This window comes from Antechinus flavipes, chromosome 2 (genome assembly GCF_016432865.1).
Source record: "Antechinus flavipes isolate AdamAnt ecotype Samford, QLD, Australia chromosome 2, AdamAnt_v2, whole genome shotgun sequence".
Classification (NCBI taxonomy): Eukaryota; Metazoa; Chordata; class Mammalia; order Dasyuromorphia; family Dasyuridae; genus Antechinus; species Antechinus flavipes.
This window is the reverse complement of record NC_067399.1, coordinates 649716455-649737075: the sequence shown is the minus strand read 5'-3', so window position 1 is coordinate 649737075 and position 20621 is coordinate 649716455. Positions and strand designations below refer to the sequence as shown.

Sequence of the window (20621 nt, the reverse complement as noted above, 5' to 3'; positions counted from 1 at the left end):
CCATAGTCTAGGACAAGTGATAACTTTTGTGAGATAACATCTCTGATGAGAGGATGAGGTAGGCTGGCGAGACTTGATAAAACAAAACATTAAAAACTAATTAAAAAACTAGAGGAAGAGGGAAATGTCCCGTATGTGGGGTAGATCCTGAGTGGAGAGTTCATAGATCATAGACAAGAATTAGTCAGACTGAGAAAGAGTCAGTGGGGACAGAAGGACTGGTCTACATAGAAAGGTCACATGAAGAATGGGGGTCTATACCCAATGCTACACAAGGTCTTAACAAAACCCAAAGTCTTTTTTTTTTAATTTTTATTTAATAATTACTTTATATTGACAGAATCCATGCCAGGGTAATTTTTTTACAACATTATCCCTTGCACTCGTTTCTGTTCCGATTTTTCCCCTCCCTCTCTCCACCCCCTCCCCTAGATGGTAAGCAGTCCTATATATGTTAGATATGTTGCAGTATATCCTAGATACAATATATGTTTGCAGAACCGAACAGTTCTCTTGTTGCACAGGGAGAATTGGATTCAGAAGGTATAAATAACCCGGGAAGAAAAACAAAAATGCAGATAGTTCACATTCGTTTCCCAGTGTTCTTTCTTTGGGTGTAGCTGCTTCTGTCCGTCATTTATTAATTGAAACTCAGTTAGGTCTCTTTGTCAAAAAAATCCACTTCCATCAAAATATGTCCTCATACAATATCGTTGTCGAAGTGTATAGTGATCTCCTGGTTCTGCTCATTTCACTTAGCATCAGTTCATGTAAGTCTCGCCAGTCCTCTCTGTATTCATCCTGCTGGTCATTTAAAACCCAAAGTCTTTAAGCCCTTAAAGCTTAAATCTGCACTAAGATTTTTGGGACACACTCTATTCATTCAATCAAAATGAATTATCCTGCTTCCCTTTCCAACCTGTAATCCTAAAATCTCCCTTTTAACATTTAAGCAAAACAAAGTGACTCATTGATGAGCTGACTCGTTAACTCAAGGCTTGGTATACAGCACACTCTCAGGGAAGTCTATTGTTAATGAATGTGGACATGAACCAGATGGTGGTATTATGGAGGAGGGGAGGGAGCTCTTTTGGGTAAAGCTCATAGGTTGATTTAGGAGAATGAGTCTAGGGTGGATAAGACATTTCTGTTTCAGCAGACTGGGGACCCACTTTCCCTGAGAACTCTTTATCTTTGTGTCTCCTCATATATTTCTATCTGTCATCCAGCAAAACTGATACAATTCTAGGCTATATTAATAGGGGCATCCGATCCAGAATGAGGAGTTCATGATTCTATAAAGAGTCTCTTGCTCAGGTTGCTATATACTATTCTGGGCATCATATTATAAAGAAAACGTTGATAAGCTGGACCATGTGTGGAAAAAGACAACTGGATTGGTAAGGGGAACCTAAAACCATGTCACAAAGGAGTCTTTGAAGACAGATTTCAAATGTCACTTTCTACACGAGGTATTCCATGATTTCTCCCAGATACTTATGTCCTCCCCAAATTAGCTTATAATGTTTTTGCATCTATATGTCTAGATATATATATTTCATTTACATAGCTGTATATATATGTATATATATTAATGTAAGCTTCTTGAAGACAGCAAGTATTTCATATTTTGTCTCAATGACCTAATACAGTGTCTGGCATATAGGTGAGGAAAACTAGCTCAGAGAAAGCTATGACTTGCCCGGAGCACACAGTAGGTATCAAAGCTAGCCACAGACCTAACTGTCTCTTACCTTCAAGCTCAGTGCCAGTTGCACTTGGATTTTGTTATTGCGTTATTTCCCCATATTTCTTCTCTTTGTGAAACTGGACATTTGTAGGAAACCAGTATCTGTGGTTCTGAGAAATGTGTCTATTCCTCCGACTTCTCCAGTCGGATCCATTTACTGAGATTAATGACTTCACATTCATTGCTATGGAAACAGCCAAGATCCCTCATCTGCTACAGCCCTTAGTTTAAATCAAATTAAGTATTTACTGAGTCCCTACTAAGTGCAAGAATCTTTGTAAGATGCTGGGGCAGCAAAGTGGGGAGAACGTAAGGAGACAGAAGAATGGATAAATAGGATCCTTCAGCTCGAGGAACTAAAATTTGCACAGGTTAGAAATACTTAGAGAATTGAATAGCAATGAGAATTGCGAACAGTTCGATACTACCTCAGATGAGATGTCTCAAAACTGACTTGGATTAATGGTCAAATGATTGGTAATAATACTAAAATGAATCCTTCAGTGGATCTTTGATCTCATCAATGCGGGTCCTATTTTTCCTATGGTGGAAATTGGAGCTCATTCATTTCTTCTCATTCCCTATGTTTTTTGCCCATGTCCTCCATTAATAGGAATATTAAACATGACATGCTACTAAAAATAAAATAACAATAAATGAGTACCACAGTTGTACTCGGCTTGCAATACAGAGAAGCTGAGAATATTCTGAAAAAAGATGACCTTGTGTCAATGTCAATAAGGTCTGTCATTGTTCAGTCATTTTTATTTATGTCTCATTCTTTGTGATCCTATTTGGGGTTTTCTTGGCAGAAATATTGGAGTGGTTTGCCATTTCCTTCTCCAGCTCATTTTATAGATGAGGAAACTGAGGGATATAGGATTAAGTGATGTGCCTAGGGTCACACAGCTAATAAGTACCTGAGGTCAGATGTGGACTCAAGAAGATGAGTCTTTTTGATCCCAGGTGAGGTACTCAGTCTACTGAACCACTTCACTGCCCCCAAATACAGATTAGTTGGAAGGAATTCAGGATGTGCATTCAGCTTTGGAGAGAGACACTTTAGGGATATGGGAAACAAAAGCTTCTTTTCATAGTATACTGTCTGGAGTTGGAGAATCTGGCTTTGAATCTTATTCTAATACTGCTACCTTTGTAATCTTAGGCAGATAGTTTACCCTTTCTGGGTTCCAGCATCCTGAGTTTTGAAGAAAGAACTGGAGCCCCTGGATTTCCAGATAAGGAAAAGATAATTCATCAGCTTCGGTAAAAAAGGAGAAGCACCTTTTTGCAGAATCCACAATACCCAGATGTGGTCACTGGGCCTGGACGACTGAAGGAGAATAGTCTCATCCCTGCTGGACTGTGCCAGGAGATGATCTTTATAATTTTGTGATTAGACAGACTTGTAGGATATGTGTGTAAGGTCTCTCTCAGATCTTATTCTATGATACTCTGACCTGCTTACAAGACCCACACCCTGCCTTTTAAAAAATGGACCTGTGACTACTTTGGTAGACAGAACTCCCCCTAGGATTAGATTTATTTTGATTGACCCCAGAAGGCAGATGAGCAATGAGTTGAAGGAGGAGAGGCAGATTTAGAGTTGACTTGACAAGAGGATAAACTTGATAATAATTAAAGCTGTCCCAAAGTGGAGTGGGGTTTCAAAGAGGCCCCTCAATATTGGAGATCTTTGATCAGAGGCTAGATAACCCCTTGCCAGGGATGTAACAGAAGGGATTGTTGCAGAATTTTGCATCTTTCCAAGGCAGACTTCTATCTGCATTGAAACTTGTAATATTAGAGCCAGTTTTTTAAAAAATCTCTTTGATATCCTGGCCTCAATAGGGAGTTTGGTTAAGCCTATGAGTCCCTCCTTGGAATCGTGTGTTTAAATGCCTAAAATAAAATACATAGGATTATTAAAAAATTACAAAGGAAATAAATCATGTTGAGTTATGTATATAAAAATCTGTATTTTTTGGCTTTGGAAAGTTGTCTTGGGACATGGAGAAGTTAAATGACTTGGTTAGGATAACACAATCAGTATCATTCGAGTTGGGACTTGACCTTGGTCTCTAAGAATAGCCGTGGTCTTCATTCCTGTCCTAGAAGTCTTACACCCAATGTCGGGTGATCCTTTCCATTAGGTCCAATGTTTTCTCCTCCCAGCTTGGCTTTTCCCTTCCCTGGTCAGAACCACTTCTTTCATTTTTGCTGGAGGAGGGTTTTGAATGCTCTTTCTGACTTGCAAATCTTTCTGAATGACAGACTCTGCTGGATGCTGCTGCATAAATTGGGCTGTGTCTGTCAGGGTCTTTATAGAAATATATATGGTGGGATGGGTGTCAGAATCCATCCCAGGCAAAGCTAATATTAAATAAAATTACTGTCAGAAGCAATTTGCAGCTACTTCCACGAGATGGGGAGCGGGTATGATTAGGTAACATTCTCTTGTTTGCCCATGTCAACTCTGGCAGATTGTGTTTGTAAACTGATCAGAGCACATTAGTGTCCATTATCCGGGGTGATCATTCTGGGCAGCTGCTGGTTTTCTTGTAGGCCTGGAGAGGCTTTGGGACAAGGGCCGGGTGTGGCTGAGAAAGGAACTGGGAACTAGAGCTCAGGGACATCCCTCTTCACCACCAGACTGAGGAGATGGAGGATACACATCAGGACCATTTTCCTTACCCTGTAGCTCATCTGCATAAGAAATCCTAAATTATGATGGGAACACAGTCCTGGATGAAATATAGGATGGGGGGAGCTGGAGAGGATGTCTTGTGGGGATGAGTAACCTAGGTGAGAGCCTTAATGCAAAGAACCAAATCTGGTGAACAGATAAAGAGCTTCAGAATTACAGAAAGTTTGAATGGAGGTGATCTCTGAGGCTATCTAGACCAACTTCAACTTGATAAGGAATTTATTCTGTAAGACTCAAAAAGTGGCTATAGATGTTCCAGTGAAAAGTGAAAGACTTCCATTGAGGAGGAGCCATCTCCCTTCTTAGACAGTCAGTTCTACTTTTAGACAACTTCTATTGTTAGAAAGCTTTTTGTGGTGTTGAGTTGAAATCTATGTCTTGTAATTTCTAACCACAGTTTCTAGTTTTAACTCCCAGGGCCAAGCAGAGCAAGTTTTGGACCTTCTTATTTGTGGCCATTCTTCAAATACTTGAAAAGTGATTTCCATCTTGCCTATTTTTTTTTCTTTAGGCTAAAGATGTATGGTTTTTTTTGAAGAATTTTTCCAAGATAGTTCATGAACCTCATTACCTTCCAAATGACACTGAGGTCTTTGATCAGAGATTGGACAACTACTTGTCAGGGATATGACAGAGAGGATAGTTGCAGAATCTTGCATCTTTCTAAGGGAGAGCTCTAGCTGCAGTGAAACTTAATTGCATGATTTTTTGCACTTTTTTTGGATACCATATCATACTTTTGTTTCATATGGACTTGTAATTCATGAAAATCTTCAGCTTTTCCACATGAATTATTGTGCGATCATATCTTCTCTAGACTATTCTTGTGGAGTTGATTTTTTGAGCCCAAATGTTGGACTTTACATTTATTCTTGTTAAATTTCACTTAGTTTGTTGTTATTCAATCATTTTCAGTCACGTCTGAATCTTATGACCTTATTTGTAGTTTTCTTGGCAAAGATAGTAAAGTAGGTATCATTTTCCTTCTCAAGTACATTTTACAAATAAGGAAACTGAGACAAACAAGGTTAAGTGACTTGCCCAGGGTCACATAGTTAATGCATATTTATGGCTTGATTTGAGCTCAGGAAATTAGTCTTGCAAAGTCAGGCCTAGCTTTCTAGAAAGTGTGCTCACTATCTTGTTTAGATTCAGCCTATTTTAATAGTCAATGGAGATATGTTTTGGTTCTGTGTCATCTAATATGTTAATTATTCCTCCTGGCTTTATGGCTTCCAAAAATTTGATAAGAAAGCTCCAATATCCAGTCATTGATAAAAATGTGAGACAACACAGGGTCAAGAAATATTCCTTATATCCTACTTTAGGGGATTTATTAACATTTATTAAGTGTCTATTATTATGTTTCAGGAATAGTACTATGTGCTAGGGATATAATTAATTTAAAAAAAGAGAAGACAGTCATTGTCCAATATAATTTAAAGAGATGAATCAACATATAAATGGAAGTGGAAAAGTCCAGGATAGGGGTCCCACATCAAGAAACATCTTGTTCCATGGAATTGAAACCAGTCAGAGAGTTCTTGCTTTTCTTTGGGTCTGATCATTCAATATGGACTTATCTAAATCTATTTTCATGGAGCTCACATTTTCCATTTTGTATACAATGACAGTGTAAATAAATTTCTCCAGTGCTTTACTAAAATAGTCTTACTATGTCAGATCCCACAAGGAGAATGAATTTAATTTGTCAAGATCTGTTCCAGATGATCCTGTGATGTGATTATCGGATCCCTTTCTAAATGTTACAAACCATCCCTTAAGAAAAGGTTTTTATCCATTTTTACCCAGCAATCAAAGACAATCTGTCTAATCTATGGCTTTTCTCTTTTCTTTCTTAAATTGAGATAATATTTGCCTATCTATCATTATTGCTATGATCATAAGAGGTTAGAACTGGAAAAAGAGCATTAAAAATGATCTTCATCAGACTCTTATTGTATGAATGAAGAAACCTATTCCTGGAGAGATTTAGTGATTTATACAAGTTAGATCAAGTAGTAAATTACAAAACAACTCTTTGAGTCCAGGTTCTCTGATCCCAAATCCAAGGTTGTTTCAATTAAATTATTCTTCCTATAGACCTGCAGTAACTCTCCCACCCTTCATAATTTTCCAAGGTTCAGACAATTACTCAAAATCATATCTTTCTGGTCTTTCAGGGTGCTAATATGGAACTCACCTGGACTGGGTTTTCTGAGTTTATTGAAGGCAACTAAATGCTATTTCAATATCTCCTCATTTATCTTGGCCATCAATTCCCTATTAACCAGTCTTGTTCGATTATTCCCAAATGTGAAAATAATTCTCCTTGGTAATGAAAAAGGCAAAATAATAACTTAATGGGAAATGGGGATAAATACCTACTATATGCCAGGCATTGTGCTAAGTGCTTTACAAATGTCTTATTTAAATAGCAGCATTCTATCTGACATCTATTGTTATTGTCTGGTTTGCTCCTAGTCGTGATCTGATAACTTACTTAATTTATTGCTTGCTTTCTACATCGCTAAAAGGTCCTGTTCATTATTTTTGGCATTCATCCCATTCAGAGCAGTAAGATTATTGACACTACTTTTTAGATTGTCCCTCTTTGACTTTTGTCCTTCACATTATCCCAGGCTTCCATTTTCCCAGATATGTTTCTAAAAAATTCTAACTTGGTTGCTGAGCTTCCTGTGCATCCACACTGGCTTTTTAAAGGCTTCCTCACTGTATTTGTTTGAGTCACTGTCATTAGGATTTAATTCTTGGAAACTATCCATCTTTTCTATGTCATTTCCCTTGTAAAATTTTAGGTTATCTGATCTTATCTACCTTTCTTTTTTTGAAATCTACTGTTCCCAAATCTAGGCTGCATGTTATTTTTGGACTGTCAGAGAGAGACAGAGAGGAAGAAACACACACACATACATAGACAGATAGACATACAGAGGCAAAGAGAGAGAGATAGACATACATAGAAATAGAGAGATGGAGAGACAAGAGAGAGAGACACAGAGAGAGAAGAGGGAGAGAGAGAGAAGGATGGAGGGAAGGAGGGAGAGAGAAAAGAAGAGAAAGAAGGAAAAAGAAGAGAGGGATGGGGGAAAGAAGAGAGGGAGGGGGGACAGAAGAGAGGGAGGGAGTAAAGAAGCGAGGGAGGGAGGAAAAAAGAGAGGAAGGGAAGGAAGGAGAGAGAGAACATGTCTAGAAAGTTTAATGTTTCTGAATACTACCTCTTAACTAATCTCCTTATCTTTCCACTTTTGTCCAAACTTTCGTTTGTAATATAGTTCCATGAAATATGACCTTCCATTATAAGTCCCATCTCCCTAATTCCCAGTTATTTTCATGTAGTTGAATTTATTTTCTGTAACTAGAATTTCTAGTTTACCTTATTATCCACACTTTGTGTGTTCTTAGATACTCTTCTTGTGCATTGTCTGCTGTGAATTAATGGTGCTTTTCAAAGATATTTATCTTCCTATGTTTTGCTGCTATTCTTCGTGGTATTTGATTTGGGAGATACATGTGGGCAGTTTTCCCCCACTACTTTTCAGATTAAAGCTCTCTTTAGCAGATTTGCAATATTCTAAGAGTAACTATTTATTCTGTTGACCTTCTTCTTTCTATCATCTACCCCTCCATCTCGTCCTTCTTCCATCTATCTGTTTATCTGTCTATTCATCCCTACCTATCCATTTACCCATCCATTTATCCATCTATCCATCTTTCAATCATTTATTTATCTACCCACCTATCATATATGTATGTATATATTTATCTCTAGCTACCTATACAGTTATCTATTATCTGTGTGTGTATGTGTGTATGTATCCAAACATCCCTGGCCAAGAGCCCACAATTTCTACATTTTAAGTTGTAGTACAGAAAGCTAAATTACTATATCAGAAAATATCTTCTTGACCAAACAATCACTTCCCAAATTTACGTTTCTTCTTTTAAAAATGTTATCCATGCCCTCAAGGTTTTCAGTTACTTGCCATCATTTATGTCATAATCTCTGAAACATTTGCTGCTTCCCTTTTCATGATGTTATTTGTCTTCACCCGAATCATCAGGACTGAATAGTGGACTCAGGTTTGTCATCTTCTAAGACTCTCTTTGATGTCCCAAATACACACCTTGGAAAAATAGTAGACCTCTCTGGTGTTTATGACATGTTGACAAATAGCTACCTTGGGACCTCTTAGCAGGGTATTACTGATATTCCTGTTCTTCCTCTAGCCTTTATTGGGTGATCCCTCTCCTAGTGGCATTTGTATATCACGTAATCATTTCTTGGGGCACAGAAGGGCACCCTCCTTAAAGGGTCCAGTCACATCATCTCCCCAAAGAAGATTCATGCCAATTATAGATCTACAAAAGCCTAGCAGTTTTTTCTTTCTTTTCTTTCTCTAGTTCACATTCTTCTATTCTCCAACCTCCTTGCATATGCTAGGATTTCCCTCTGTCTCTTCTGATGGTTAATATTTTTGTGTTTTCTTAATTTCTTTCACTTTATTACCTGTATTTGTTCCAGGGAAAAGTTGAACTGATTAAACAGATTGTGTTTACTGACAAGACCGCTTGTAGCACATGGCATGGCTGGTGCTTTGAATATATGATATTGTTGTTCTTATAAATTATCTGATTGTGGCAATGCGATGTTTATGAATATAACAATGGCCTTACAAAATTCTATCTTGCTTATTGTTTTTCAGTCATTTTTAGTCATTTCTGACCCTGTGACATTATGTGGTATTTTCTCAGCAAAGAGACTGAAGCAGTTTGCCATTTTCTTCTCCATTTCATTTTACAAATAAGGAAATTGAGGCAAATAGGGTTTCACACTTAATCAGCTATTTCTATTTCCTATTTGGATCATAAACATCAAAGACTCATAGAACTTAGAGCTGGCAAGGACCTTAGAGCTCTTCTAATTCAACATCTTTATGTTATAGATGAGGAAATTGAAGCCAGGGAATTAAATGTTTTTTCCAAAGTCACATAACTATTATATAGAAGAGCTAGACCTAGAACCCAGCAAGTCAAATAGAGTAGACTCAGTTCACTCAGATCTCTAATCATCAGACTCCCAGACTCAGATCACTAATCATAAGATCAAAGGATCATAGAATTGAGATATGAAAAGGAACGTAGAAGCCATTCAGTTTAATCCCCTGCTTTGGAGGATTACGGAACATATATAATCAATTAATCAATCGTTGACATTTATTCAGTGCCTAATATTTTCTGGGCATTGTGCTAAGTGCTAGAATGTAAAGACTGACAAAAAATGAAACAGTCCCATTCAAAAGGAGCTAATATTTTAGCGGAGGAGACGATACATGCCTACTTAAGTATATACAAGACCATTACAAAATAGTGAAAATAATGACGACGAGGAGGAGGATGAAGATAGCAAAGATGATGGTCATGGTGAAAATCATGATGAAAATGATTATAGTGAAATGATCATGACCATACAGATGATGTGAAAAGAATTATTATTTCATTCTGCTCCTAACAATATAGATGATGAAAACAACCATAAAATGGTTTAGTGATGATAATGATGATGGTGAAAATAAATTAAAAACAATAAAAATGATAATGAAAAATAACTGTACTAATGATGATGATGATGGCAACTATTCATACCTATACCTATCCATCTACTCATCCATCCATCCATCTATCATCTAGCTATGTATATATCTGTATATTTCTCTCTAGTTACCTAGAAAATGGTGAAAATGTTGCCATTGTTGATAATGATCATAAAGATGATGAACATGATCCATCGGACAACTTGGATGATGCTGCTGGTGATAATGTTGATGATGATGATGGCAAGATAATGATTATAGTTACTGGAGATGATGGTGAATCCTCTCCATTTCTTCAGCAACACCTTCCCTAAGTGGGTAGTAAGTTTGGATCTCACAACACTGTAGGGAGTTTCCTTACTTATTATCTTCCCTTATCTAGCCATTATTTGATCTAAGCTCTCACCAGTTCATTACCTGTCATCCAAACGAACCCATTAAAAGCTAAATTTTGCTTTGGTGTAAAAATCAGGGACAGGTAAAGAGTGATTTGTGGCTTTGTCATTAACTGGGAAATACTGTTCTGTGATTCCACCACACTCTATCCTGGAGTATTAGCAAGAAAATGGAAGTTGTCGGTTTGGATACAAATCAATTTGGCATTTTTGACAATGGTAAACACCGTCATGTTTTAATGGCTTATACAATGACAGTCAAAGCTGTTTTATCAAAAAAAGAAGTAATTTCCCCAGTGCCTTGCCAAAATGTCCATCCATAAATATTGCATTGTCGGTGTACCACTTTCCAAGTGCTATGGCTTGGTTCAGGTTAAAAACTCTGCAACGGACTGTTCAATAAAAAGCAACTACTCCAAAGCAGCTTTCATTTTCTTGTTAGAGAGACTCCTCAGTGTGACAGATTTACCTCCCTAAGTCGCCTTGCTGGATAGATTATGTCAAGTAGATTTACCGGGCCCAGAATGCTCAAATGGACTTTGCTGCCACCGTTTATCTCAGAGATAAGAGACTGGGCTCTGAGTGAGGTGACTGAGGAAGCTGGTTGAGCCAAGAAAGGAGAATTCTTGGGGAGTAGTCGGCTTCTGTGCCATTTCTTGGGGAGGAGGAGAATAGGTACTGTATGTGTTCATGGACAACGATCCCATGCTTCCTCCTCACTCTGCATTGATGAGTGACTTGGTCTTGACTTTGACTCAGACATCCTTGGGGAGATAACATGGTTTAGTAGAAGTAATGATAGTTCTGGAGGAATAGATCAGTGAAAGGAGGGTTGGATTCGAGTCAGAGGATTTAGGCTAAAATTCTAGCTCTGTTATTTATATGGTTTTGGGCACATCTCTAAATCTATGATCCTATAATCCTGTAACATTTGTGACATCGGGCAAGACCTGGTACTTCTCTAGTCTCAGTTTCCTCATTTATAAAAGTAAGCAAATTGATTAGTTGGTTTCTGAGTTTTGACTACTTTCTTTTTTTATTATTATTATAGCTTTTTATTTACAAGATATATGCATGGGTAATTTTTCAGCATTGACAATTGCAAATCCTTTTGTTCCAACTTTTTCCCCTCCTTCCCCCAGATGGCAGGTTGACTAATACATGTTAAATATGTTAAAGTATAAGTTAAATACTATATATGTATACATGTTCTGACTACTTTCTATGGTCATAGGATTATATCATCATTGGCAAGTCGTCATTCCAAACACAGACAAAGTGGTGAAACATACATTGGATTAATGCTTTGGTTGTGTTTTTGTTATTTCTCCTGATCAATGGTCTAGGAGGCAATATAATATCACAGGAAGAGAGCTAGAAGTGGGATCACTGGACTCGGGTTAAAATTTCAGTTCTATAGTTATTTTCTGTATGATCTTGCACAGATCACGGCTCTTTTGTGTCTGTTTCCTTATCTTTAAATGAATGCAATTGGATTAGGTGAGTTCTGAGATCCCAAACCAGAATTTAAGAAAAATTAAGAATTTTTATACTTAGAATGAGTGTGGAGGGGTCAGGATACAGCTATCTGGTGAAAGAAATACACTCTGGGATATTTAGTGGTTTTCATTCTTTTGAAGATTTGATCATTGATAGGGAAGTGGAAACTAACAAGTAATTGATAAAGCACCTACTCTTTGCCAGGTACCATGCCAAGCCCTTGACAAATATTGTCTCATTTAATCTTAAGACAATTCTGAGGTTGGTGTATTATTTTCTCCCATTCTACTGTTGAGGGAGCTGAGGTAAACAGAAGTTTCATGACTCATCAAGAGTTATACCACTGGTAAAGATCTAAAGCCAAATATGAACTCAGGTCTTCCTGATCACAAACTTATTGCTCTCTCCAATCTGCTAGCAGCTGCCAGAGATGGAGTACAGGGTGGTGATTCTGTGAAAGAGCCAGAAGCTCACTCTGTTAACTCCATAGAACTGGATTATGTATTTATTTCAACAGCACCAAAATTTAAAAACAGCTTTTATTCCTCACATCATTTAAAAGTTATTATTGGACCCTAGTAAATATTGGTGCTCTAGGGCAAATCCCCATTTGTTTAGCCTTGGTTATGCCTTTGCTGTATGAAACTCATATAACTTTAAATATCTTAACTGATGTTCATAATTTAGGAACGTTTACATGTTGCCCAAGTAACTCAAACAAAATTAAATCTCTCGTGTACCAGATTTTAGGGTGAGTGGGGCAAATTGGGTCTCATTCACAGTGACTTTGACATTTTTAAGCTCCTTTTCCTTACCTGATCAACAAGTTCCAGCTCCTTCCTTCACCCTGCTCAGCTACCTGAAACACTCACCAAATGAGAGAGATGGGACATGTGACTCTTAATAACAAAATAAGCCTCTTGTTCACTTGGGAAATCTCACTTGTCAGTGATGTACTCACTTTAGTTCTGGGGGGACAGCTACATGTCTCAAATCCATACCTTTTAGGATCAAGGAATGTCTGGGAAAAACCCATGGCTGATTCCTGCCTTATCAATTAGGTTAGTCTGTTGGATGGCCACTTGCTCTTGCCCTTTCTTTGCCTCTGGGGTGAGATGTTTGAGGTGGTGGGCTGGCAATGGCCCTGGGGTGTGTGAGGCCAGAGCCATTGTGAAGTAGACAGCATGTTGGACTTAGGGTCAACAGAGCTCTAGATTTGAATCCCACACATGACCTTACCAGCTGCTTCTCTAACACTCATTTTCCTTGTCTGTAAAATGGGTACAATAATAGGGTTTGCAAGGATTGAATGAGATAAGATATGTGCTTTATAAACCTTTAAAGGTTATATAAATGTCATCTATGATTATCCCATGGAGCACTTGGTTAAAAACAACTTATCCATGGAGGCCTGTATTGAAAGTTGTAGTTGGAGGAGCAGATGGAAGGATGAGTATTTGGAAGAGGTGACTGGGCAGAAGCAAAATCAAGACTATGGAGTCATCTGCATGCGAGGAACAGGAAGGTGAATCTAGGGTTCTATGTCAAAGAGCACTTAAATAGATTCATCCAATTTTGGAGATGCCTTCTTACTCAAGAGAGGTTCTTCAGAGCTGCTCCTCTCATGACTTCTTGCTGGTGGTAGCTAAAGTTCCTGGGCTCCTTAAAAGACTCAGTAGGAAGTGAATTTACCCATTTGGGGATTATTAACCAACCAACCAATTAACCAATTAATTAACCAACCAACCAAGGAGATGCAGACAAAAATGAAACAATTTCTGCCCTCAGGGTTTATAGTCTATTGGGAAGACAATATATATATATATATTATATACAAACATATGTATTTTTATTTTGTGTAATCATATATATGACTACACAAAATTATATATACATGTACACAAAATAAATGCAAGATGACTTTTTGAAGGGAGGTCTTAGCTTGTGTAGAAGGCAACAATTGCCTGGATTTTTCAGGAAAGTAGAGATTCTAAGAGGCAGAAAGGGGGCCAGATTCTGCCATCCTCTGGTGCCTATGACTCAGACCTTAGTTGTTTTCAATAAGATTTCAATGTGAGCAAGATAGAACCCAGAAAGGGGCTAAGTGGGGACAGAAGTGTCCAGGTTTAGTCCAGGCTCTTTCATGGGGGAAGCAGCTCAGTTGAGTAAGGATCTATGATAAACAGAGTTGTTGCTATTGGTCTTTCCCTTTCCAGGAGGGAGTTTTCAACAAGCAAACCCTTGTGGAGGATTGAGGGGAAGTAAGTGGGATCTCACCTCCTCCTCTCCTCCTTTTCCTTCCTCCTTCATCCAGTACCAGCCTCCACCTCTTTCCTCCCTCCTCCTGTCGCTTCCTTCCCTGCACCACATAGGGTGTTCTATATATTACTGACATAGTCAGGGGGTAGTAAATGAGAGAGATGAAACATGTTATTTTAATTATATACCCTTACAGCCTAATTATAATTTTAATTGATATGTGAACAGGTGCTCTGCATTTCAAAGCTGTTTCCAACAGGCACATTCCCTTGGAAAGAGAGCACAGGTTGTTCCCGTCATTAGCCAAGCAGATGGAGATGCGTGGACTGAGGCCGGAGATTCAGGTTGTGTGGTTCCAGTAATATTCTGTCCACTCAACTAGTTATACATTAATAGGAGATGAAGCTCAAACTCTAGGGCCTTCCTTTGGGTTCGAATCTCAACTCATTGAATTACTTCCTGTATGACCTTGGCAAACCACTGAACACTTCTGCACTGAAGAAGGGCGGGATTAGCGAAGGGGCTCTTAGCATTTTGTGAACCTTGTATACCTGTTCTCAGAATGTTTTTAAGTGCATAAAATAGGATGCATAGAAATGTGAAAGAAGTCAATTATATTAAGATAAAGTTGTATTTTTTTTCTCGTCCAGGTTCAGAGATCCTCTAAAATCTGTCAAGGGGTCCATGGGCTCTTATTGAATATCCCTGAAGATTAGCGATACAACTAAGAATTTTTGTTCTTCAGACAAGTCAAGGGACACATCAGTGGAGGAAAGTGTGAGGGCAATGCTTCTTCTGGACAGAGTTTACCTTCAGATAGGATTCTCCTCCTCCTCCTCTTTCTCTTCCTCCTTTTCTTCCTTCTCTCCTCCTCCTCTTCCTCCTCCTCTTATTTCTTCTCCTCCTTTTCCTCTTCTTTCTCCTCTTCCTCTTCCTCCTTCTCTTCCTCCTCCTTCTCTTTTTCCTTTTTTTATCCTCCTCTTCCTTCTTCTCTTTCTCCTTCTCCTCCTCCTCCTCCCCTCTTCCGCCTCCTTTCCTTCCTTCTGCTTCTCTTCCTCCTCCCCTTCTTCTTCCTCCTCCTGTCTTCCTGCTTTCCAGACCTGTGATTGCATGTATAGAGAACTTCCTGCTTAGAAATACCCTTCACAGATAGCAACTTCCAACTAGTCTATAATTTATAGTCTAAGGGAACTATTTGGGGGCACTGAGAGGTAGGTAATGTGCTCAGGGTCTGACATCTAGTATGTATCAGAGGTAAGACCTAAATGTGAGTTCTTGTGATTTCACGGGCCAACCTTCAGTTTACTATGGCATGCTGCCTCTTGAGACTGTTTCTAATGAATAAAATTATGAGTGAAAGTTAGCAAAGCATTTTAAATATTATTCTATTTGGAACTTCCAATAGCCCTGAAAGACTGATTCTATAGGTAGCATTATTCTGACTCTCAAATCTAGAACTCTATCTACCAAATCTAGTATTCTATCTTAAGAACTGATGAGAGACTTAAGTCTTCTGTGCTGTCAGTTCCAATTCCCATTGACTAGACCTCGGGCTAAGTAAGCTCTGTCCTGGCTCTCTATTCTGCTCTCTCCTGAACTGCTGCTACCACCAAATGATTCTGGATCCAGCATCTGCCTCCCCTTATCCCAGGCCTCTTGGCTTAGTGAACATAGGACGGAATTTATCTCCAAAGCTGGAGGGGAGTTATTTATACACACAGAGAGAAGAATACGTGGAACACTCATAAAACAACCTGCTCAGTGTACGAGTGGACGGCTCTCTAGCCCACTAAATCTCACGGGTTTTTGCTTAGAGGGGTCACTGAAGCCCTTCAGGGAGCTGGACTCACTTCTTGTCCCTCTAGCTTCTTGTCATTATCAGAGCGGCCACATGGCATGAGACAAGGGGCTGCATGTGATAGCAGGGCACTGGGGCTCCATTTCTGGCTCTTCATTTGCTAGTTGAGTGACCTTGGACATAACTTAATCTTTCTGGAACTCAAATTCCTCATTGGTAAAACAAAGTGGTGAGATGATCTTCCGTGCTTCTTCCAGCTTTAAATTTATTAACCTGTGATCCCTTAACTGAAGGGATGGTCAGAGCTACCAATGAGATTCTCTTCCCTTATGAAAGTATTTCTCCTTCGTCTTGCCTGCTGTCCTGAAGTGAGATCTGCTTTCTGCCAGCTTCCTGACTCTTGCCCATTGCCAGACATCCTTCCAAAAATCTATGGCATGCCATCAGGTAATCAGGAATGACCATCCGTGCTTGGCTAGATCCTGGAGTTTACATGTCCCCAGACTTATCTGTAGTTGGCCTGTGCATTTTCTGATGAGCAATGTGCTATATCCCCAACTTACTCCCCTAAATCCACAAAGATACCTTATTTATTTACACAGTCTCAGCTTAGTCGGTCAAAAGCATCCCTTTAGCACTTACTATTTGCCAGGGGAAGGAAGAAGTATCAGTTGATATCAGGGGGAATTCTGCCTCAAATTCTGGGGGCAACATTGCCCCAAAGAAGGTTGAAAATGCTAACACTAATTCTTTATCTTTACGCAGAAATCTCTAATCTCCAGAGCTGTTTGACATCCATCAATCCATATGGCCCTTCCAATAGCCCTTGTGAGGCAGGTTGGACAGGGATTATTATTCCCATTTTACAGATGAATAAACTGAGTCATAGGGAACCGAACTGATGTGCAAGTAAGACATTGGCTGATCTGAATATGGAATCCAGGTCAGGCAGAAGGAAAGGTTCTAATCCAGGATGTTAGCATCTGGCGGTCTCTTCGTATGAATTTAGAGGTGAGAAGAGTGTTTTAAAAGCCACTTGTGACTTTGGCACTTTAGTCCCACCTCCTGGAAAGCTTGTTGTTCATGGAGTTGCTCTGAATAAGCAACTTAAAGACAGAAACCAAGTTGTAGTGAGCATTGACTAGAAAACTTCTTTCTTGAGGGGGTGACACCGGACCTAATCTGCACAACCCAATCCCAGAGCTTCCACACGATCCAATAGCCTCCCGCCTTTCTGTGTCCGGTATACACCGGGCTCATTGACTTCCTAATCTCGTGGTTCCTTTCCTGCCCAGACTTGCCCATCTATCTTACTCATGTGAAGGCTGTGCCTTCGCCAAGGTCCAGATGAATTCTTGGCTTTTCCATGAAGTTTTCTTTGACTCTCAGAGAACAGTATAAAATTGGGAAGCATCCAGTATGGGCTGACCAAGGTTGGAAAAACCGAAGCTGTCAGATTACTAGGAAAATGTTGAAAACAGATAAAATGATTGGAAAGCGCCGTGTGTGAGAAAGAGAGTGTTGGCCCGGACATCTGGTATTCCAGTCTCAGTTCTGTCCTGAATTAGCTTCAGGGCTTCTTCAACTTTTCCCACTCGTGACTCTTTTTCTCCAGAGAAATGTTTACTTGGCCCTGGTATATAAAATAGGTACACAAATCAAATTTTACTGATAATAAATCATAATTTCATGACCCCACATCAGTTACAAGACCCATAAGGGGCCAGGAATCCCAGTTTAAGAAGCTGGGAGTTAGATGGAAAAAATTGGATGGGAGGATATTTAGGTCCTTTCCAGCCCTACCATTCCAAGTTTCTTAGTTTATCTCCAGCCTTCAGCCCACACTCCTTTCGCTCTCCTAAACCTAGTATGTTTAATCTATAATGATAATGGAAGCTGACATTTACATAGCTCTGTATGGTGTTCAGAGAGCTTTTACATCCATTAACACTCATTTGATCTTCATAACAAGCATGAAAGGTAGGTGCTAAAGGCATTCTTATTCCCATTTTACAGACAAGGGAACTGAATTACTTAATTTAGTACTTAATCATATAGTGTGTTGTTTTCATTTTAATGAAGGCAGTAAATATTTGGTAGCATGGCTTAGTAGACAGAGAACTAGTCTCAAATTCAGAGAATTTTTTGTTCAATCCCTACCTGGGATATCTATTGGGAGAGAGACCCTGGGCAAGTCATGTGCCCACCCTAGCACCCTGGGCAACTTTCTAAGAATATAAATTTCAGAATAGGTGGTAGTTTCTGTAGACCAAGGGATTTTTCACACTGGGAGGTGGGGTTCCTGCATCAGTGAAATATTCCAAGTTCAGAACAGCTACTTGAATGTGTATGGTGTCTGAGGTTGTGCTAAGCACTGTGGAGGGGAGGTGGGAGATATAGAGATGAATAAGATGATTTTCTATACTTGGAATGTTTTATATGTTTCCCTGAGTCTTGATGTCTTCATTTGTCTAATAAAGTTAACAACCATTCATCAAATGTTATACTAAGGGCTGGGAATATTTGTTCAGTTTTGTATGATTCTTTGAGACTCTGGGAACCATACTGTCTATGTGGTTTTCTTGGCAAGGATATTGGAGTCATTTGCCATTTCATTCTCTAGTTGATTAAAGCAAATCAAAGTTAAGCCACTTAGCCAGAATCTATAATTCTAATAAATGTCTGAGGCTGGATTTGAACTCAGATCTTGATGACTCCAAGTCCTGTACTCTATCCACTAAGCTCCTAGATTCCTCATTGGGAATAGTAATACAATCAAATAGCCCTCACGGGTCCCTCCCCTCAAGGAGCTTATATTCTAATGGTGAAAGATAAGAAAATAGGAAAGTCAAGTGGTAGGATGGGGAAAAGCTTCCAGGATGTGGACATGATGGTAAAGAAGTCCAGGAAGTCAGGAGTAGAGCTCAGAGAGGAATGGAAGAATGACCATGACCGGTCTGGGTCTTAAATGAGAGGTTTCTGGAGGAGTTGACTAATTGGAGGAAGGGGCTGAAAAGTCAGAGGGATCTCCAGTGTGTGAAGATTGCTGAAAAAGGGTCAAGAAAGAGATCAGGGAGTTTAGGAGTGGAGTCCATAAAATAATCTGAAAAATGAAGGACTTGGTCCAGATCATGTATTATCAACTTATGGTCCATGAATTTGCATTTTAAGAAAGTGATTTTTAAAATATAGTTAGTTTCATTCATAATCCCACACTTTTAAGAATGTTATTCTGGGCAAGGATCCAGAGGTTTAGCAGATAACTGCCCAAGGCATCTGGGATAAAGACAAAAATGAAGAAACTGGCGAGTAGATGGCCTTGGAAGACTTCCTGCTCTTGATTTAGCTTCCTCAATTATCCTACTTGTGGAAATTTGTGAAAATTGTATTTGTTATTCAAGGTCTAACATAAATGTCACTTTCTCCATGATTTTGTCTTTGTCCCACTTAAGAAAGAATAGACTTCATTCTGAATCCTCTTAAAGCCTTGTTCAAACTTCTCTTATGATGCACATAGAGTTCTACGTTAGGTTACCTCCTAGCTTGCAGACGCCTTATCCTTCGCAGAATGCTCAATTACTCCAAATGCATCCGTGCTACTCTTTGGTCCTGCTTCTTCTGGGTGAAACCTCATTTGTTATGTGTTATAGTCTATATCTGCCTGCCATATATCTCTTCTCTGGATGATGCTCCATTTTGATTCTTCACAAAGCATCGTGTTTGATGACTAATACCACCAAAAATATATTGATGCAAAGAAAGATGGGCATTGGAAAGGGGGAAGTTAGGGGTCATTAAAAGAGATTTGCTTGTGGAACCACAGAATCAAAATTTGAGAGGTAGAAGGAACCTCACTGGCCATCTGACCCTATCCATACCCAACAGGAATCTTCATTCTAACATAATTGACAAGTGGCATCCAGCCTCTGCTTGAAGTCCTTTAAGGAGAAGCTTCTATGTCATGGGTGATAAATCAGTGCACAATTGAATGCCTTGAGTACAGGGACTGTATCATGTTCACCTACGTGGCCCTCTCCATCCCTCCCATGGATCCTTGTGGGTCCCAATAAATGTTAGTTGACATAAAATTGTACGCAAGTTTACAGAAGCTTCAAAATTTCAAGCATCTGTGATGTCTTCTATGTAGATACCTTCCTCCACGATGTAGATCACAGACCCAAGTATGATTTAGTAAAAGGCCATTGAGAGTTGCAAAAACTTAAAGATTCATTGCTTTGTAAGTGAACTGGAGACTGAGACTCTCCTGCTGAATTAGATTGGCTCTCAGATAAAAGATATATGGGGATAGTTGGCCAGAGCTTGAGTTAGGTGACATGGTTTTCAAAAATTCAGGGTCACATCTGGTGCTTAGTGAGGGACCAGAGAAGTTCTTTAGTGGGGGAAATTTCTTGGTTGATTGTTGTCTTTTGTTCTCCAAGAGGAGCAACATGACATCATGGTGAAATAGTCAAATTTCATTGTGACTGATTAGACTATTAGGAGCTCAGAATGCTTTGCCACGGGTCAGACACAAATAATCCCTGTGAACATTGGGGGTGGACTCTCTTTTGTGCATCTCATGTTTCCTCTGAGTTAA

At 39.1% G+C, this 20621-nt stretch overlaps 1 protein-coding gene and 1 long non-coding RNA gene across 6 annotated transcripts in view; one reads left to right on the top strand and one right to left on the bottom strand.

Annotated features, from left to right (window-relative positions):
* LOC127552026 (uncharacterized) overlaps positions 1 to 13065 on the bottom strand; it is a 28233-nt gene extending 15168 nt beyond the window's left edge. For all 3 annotated transcript variants that reach the window (XR_007951223.1, XR_007951224.1, XR_007951225.1), the window contains exon 1: positions 12783 to 13065. This is a non-coding gene — a long non-coding RNA (uncharacterized LOC127552026). The remainder of the gene's footprint in view (positions 1 to 12782) is intronic.
* GRID1 (glutamate ionotropic receptor delta type subunit 1) overlaps positions 1 to 20621 on the top strand; it is a 1107390-nt gene that overhangs the window by 68102 nt on the left and 1018667 nt on the right. The window lies entirely within an intron of this gene.